The sequence below is a fragment of the Arachis duranensis genome, chromosome 7 (genome assembly GCF_000817695.3).
Source record: "Arachis duranensis cultivar V14167 chromosome 7, aradu.V14167.gnm2.J7QH, whole genome shotgun sequence".
NCBI lineage: Eukaryota > Viridiplantae > Streptophyta > Magnoliopsida > Fabales > Fabaceae > Arachis > Arachis duranensis.
This window is the reverse complement of record NC_029778.3, coordinates 73,617,921-73,622,706: the sequence shown is the minus strand read 5'-3', so window position 1 is coordinate 73,622,706 and position 4,786 is coordinate 73,617,921.

Below are 4,786 nucleotides of genomic sequence, written 5' to 3'. Positions count from 1 at the left end.
GGCTGTCTCATTTCATCATTTTGGCCGAAAATAACAAGAGAGAAAAGAGAGAAACCTTCATGAACACTTAATCTTCAAAGCCTGATTTCTTCTGAACTAAAACTCAAATCAAAATTCCGATTTAACCAAAATGATCCTCTCTTCTTTCTCTACATAAACATATAACATATCAAGGCTGGAAATAAGGTGATATGGCTGTCTCCCTCCCTCTTCAATTCGGTTTTCAAGGAAAACCATGTAAACATGTGCTTGATTGATTGTGTTTGAGTTGTGTGATTATGATATGGTTTGGCTGTGCTTGAAATTGATGGTTTATGTGAGTGATTCTTGTTGAAATTTTGGTGAAAATTTGATGAAAATTGATGATATTCAACTTTGAATTTATGTTCTTCATGGCTGCTAGAAAAACGAAACCCTAGAGCTTAAATTGGGGTTCAATTTGTGTTGAAATCATGTAAAAAATATGGGGTTTTAGTGGCTGGGAATTTATTTTGAATTATGGTAAAAATCGGTTGCTGAAAAGACTGAAAAACGGGTAAAAACAGAGAAAGAACACTTTGAGTGTGATGAAGAACAATGAAGAACAGGCTTTAGATCTTTAAAAGAGCAAGGAAGAAAAAATTTTGGTGTTTAAGGTGTTATTTAGTAATTTCTGAAAGTTAGGGTGGTTAAAGTAGAAATATTAAAAGTTACGGGTGGTAAAAAGTAATTTTTAAATGTTAAAAGTAAAAGGTAAGTTAATTTTGGAAAATTAATAATAAAATAATAAATAATAATATTTAATTAAAAATAATATTTTAATAAAAATAATAAAATAATGTAGAAAAGGCAGTTTTCTGTAAAAGCTTTAGAAAGACAACTTTAAGTGCAGAATCTCATAATTAACTTCATAAAACACTTAGGGAGTGGTAATAACATGTTAGTGAGGCAAAGATAAAGAAAAAATAAAAAGTTAAAGAAAAGATAAAAATCGAAGAAAAAGTCTGTAATGTTTTAATGACAGAAAAACAGATAGAATTAGTGAATGAACTAGAGCAACATAGTTAGTCCTTGAGTTGCGACTAGGGTTAAGTATTATATGAAAAGTTAAACTGTTTCAGTATAGACTTAATGATCCTATACTTGGGACAGGCTAACTATTCATACCGAAATTTACATAAGCTTTAAATACATATGTTAAGCAGAGAAACCAGAGCAGAGTAAAGAAACACAGAGAACAGAGTAACCAGAGCAGAATATAGGGATATAGAGAAAAGAGTAATTTGAGCAAAGTAAAAAGACACAGAGAAGAGAGTAATGTGATTTGGGACAGGCTAACTATTCATACTGAAATTTACATAAGCTTTAAATACATACGTTAAGCGGAGAAATCAAAGTAGAGTAGAGAATAAGAGCAGAAGACCTGTTGAAAGGTCATTTGTTGCTTGAGGCAACCCAAGAAATGTTTGTTTATTCATTTGTTGCACTAAAGCAACTTCGGAGATATTTGTGTGTTCATCTGCTGCATTGAGGCAGTCACATAGATGGTGGTACGACCATTGAGAATGCTTTCCTGGGATACCTTGCTATAATGCTTTGCTGTAAGACAGAGGTTGCTTACAGAGGTATCAAGATGAATGTGCTCCTGTAAGACAAAGGTTTCTTACAGTGAGTGTGTTGTTGCTCCTGTAAGACAGAGGTTGCTTACAGTGAGTATGTTGTTGCTCCTGTAAGACAAAGGTTGCTTGCAGTGAGTCTGTTGGGCGTATATCGGCTAATAAGTTTCGCCCTGCAAGATAAAGGTTGCTTGTAGTGGATACCCTGCAAGACAAAGGTTGCTTGCAGTGGATATTGCTAACAGGAAAGCCTTATCCAGACAGAGGTTGCTGGGTAACGTCGGGAGCGGGTATGTAACCGACAGATGAGCTCATTACCTGCACTAGGGCTAGACATGCATCATACTTGGTTGTGCATTTTCTCTATTATGATTGTTGCATGAATGTATACTTTCTTTGTTTGTATTCTATTCTCTGTGTTTGTGTCTGTGTTTTACTTTCTTGTATTCTTCTGTTTGTGATCTTTTTCTATTTTCTCTATTTTCTCTATTTATCTGTCTTCTGTTTACTACTTCTCTATATTCTGCTATTAGTCTGCTAAACAACACAAAATTAATGAACGTAACTAATAATCCCGGCCCTACTAAGAACTCCCCAGTTCTTACCCCTTCTCTCTCCCTTCCCCCTCCAGATGGAAGCATGAGTACCCTTCCGTAGTTCACTGATGACTGTTCGTAAAGTGAATTCCGCTCTAGGTAGTCTTCTGAGTCTAGGGTGAATCTCTTTATCTATGTATATGTATATACTGTGAGACCAGCCAACGTCTGCACCCCGTTCGTATGCGCACTTTAACCTGAATCCTGTGTACGAAACTCCCGTTGTGTGGCTACTTGATGAGGTACCAGAGGGACGTCCTATGGCAATGTCTGATCGTGCAGAGGAATAGCAGATGATGTCCTACCTTTGGTGACGTTCACTTGACTTGAGTTTTGAAGACTTAGAACGTACTTTCCCTCGCTTTAGTAGTTTAGAGGGACTAGGCGAGTATAGAGTCTAGGCTAGCCTGGGTGCCAGCTTAGGGATTTCTTGAACAGGTCAGGACCTGGGATGTTGTATATATATATATATATATATATATGTATGTATATAGATATTATTTAGCTATATCTAGGGGTGTTCTAACTAAAAGTCTATACTCTAATAAAGGCTGGATAACTGAATCTTGTTAGCTGCTTGTGATGTATTTATGTGTGGTTGTTTATAACTGTTTTATCTGTTATTATTTGTGAATTGATTATAAATGATTATGTTTATTAATCCAAACGTTTTCAAAAAAAAAATACACCTTGCAAATTAACTACGCTTTTAACAATGAATCAGGCTCATATGATAAATAATAGATAATAATTAGGAAGACAAATTGGTTGCGCTCCGTTTCCGGTATGATCTAGACATATTGAAAATTGGGTCGTTACATGGTGAACCAGTAACAAAGCCAGTTCGGGTGAGCTAGCTGACTGAAAAAGGAAGAGAACCAGCAATACCCGATTTGAACCGGCCGGGTTTGACAAAAACTAGCAAATCGGCGGGTTTGAAAAAAACCCAAACCAGTTCGGACTAAATGTTCTTTTTCCTTCAAGTGAAACGGCATCGTTTCCATTATTTTTTTTAAATAAAATAAAAGGCTAAAAGCCTAAAACCCTAACCCGATACCCACTTCCCAGTTCTCACTTCTCACACCCAAAGTCCCAAACGGTTCAGAGTGAGAGAGAGAGACGCGTTCAGATCCGTTCAGCCCTTCTCGCACCACCCGACTGTCCTGACCACAACCAGTGCCACCTCCGCCGAATGGTGCAACATCTTCAGCTACTGCTACTCAGAGTCGTCATCTCGGTGGCCCTTGTGTAGCTCGGCTCATCGCCTCCTGTCCTGTACTGTTGTGTGTCTGTCGCCGTCCTCCTTTTGTCAGTTCGGTCGTCCAATCGTCGCTGTTGTCGTCGTTGGCACAGTGCTTCTTCACCAGTCTCCCTCTTCTCAGCCAGCGGTGCATCAGCTATAAGGTACATATTTTTATTTTTTTAAGTTATTTAGTGTTTCAAATTTTCAATAATTTAGTACTTCAGTTAGAATTAATTGATTAATGATGTTGATTATCTATGTTAACTATATTTAATTGATTATAAGTTTATAATTTGTTGGTTTCTATTAGATTGTTCAATTTTTTGTTTTATGTTGTTGCTGTAATATATTGTTAATTATAATGTAATATATTCTTGTTATATGTAATACATTATTGTTATATTTAGTTGTTGTTGTATATTATTCTTAGAATCTTAGTAGATTATTGTTGTATATTATTCTGGATATTTGGTAGATTAGTCATTTAGTCCTGGTTGATTAGGAATTTAGGATGGCATCAAATACACCATCAGAAACACCAACTTTCCAAGAACAAGGATCAACTTCTGATGCAACAATTGGAACCCAAAAAAATAGCAATAGAGGAAAAATTGATCCTGCATGGGGCCATTGTAAACAAGTTGTGGATAAAGGAAAAACTGTTCTATTATGTATTTATATGTTTTTTTTTTATGTGGGACCGGGTTAATCGATTGAACTAGTGACCTAGTGACCCAGTAGCCTGACCGGTTCGATCACCGGTTCGATTCTGACAACTATGCTCATGAGTCTTCTTAACCTTCTAGCAAAAGACACAATTTCATCATCTGAAAAATTGTCATTGGAATCCTCTTTCAATAAATCAATATTGAATTTCAAAGCCACTCCTTTTTTGTGTGTCTCGGTTCAAATGTGTAATTTCATAAGTAAGAAGTTTTTCTCTCAACTCATCATATGTTATTTGCTTCAGATTGCTACTTTCAAAAATAACATTTGCTTTTGTTTCTCACTCTTTAGTGAGACTTCTAAGTATTTTTCTCTCTAGAACTTGTTCGGTGTGAGTCCTCCCCATTGCATCCAAGCTATTGATAATGATTGAGAATCTTTCGAACATTTCACATTTCTTTCTAAGCATATCAATCCTTGTTTCCTTAAATTGTTGTGTGCTTTCATGCGTGACTTGGAGTTTATCCCAAATCTCTTTTGTTGTTTTGCATCTAGACACCTTTTGAAATTCCTCAAAGCTAATGGTGCAATGCATCATGTTGATAGCCTTGGCATTTAGCTCCACTTTCTTCTTATCTTCATCATTCCATTCATCTTCTTCTTTGGGAGTCACCACTCCTTCAGCG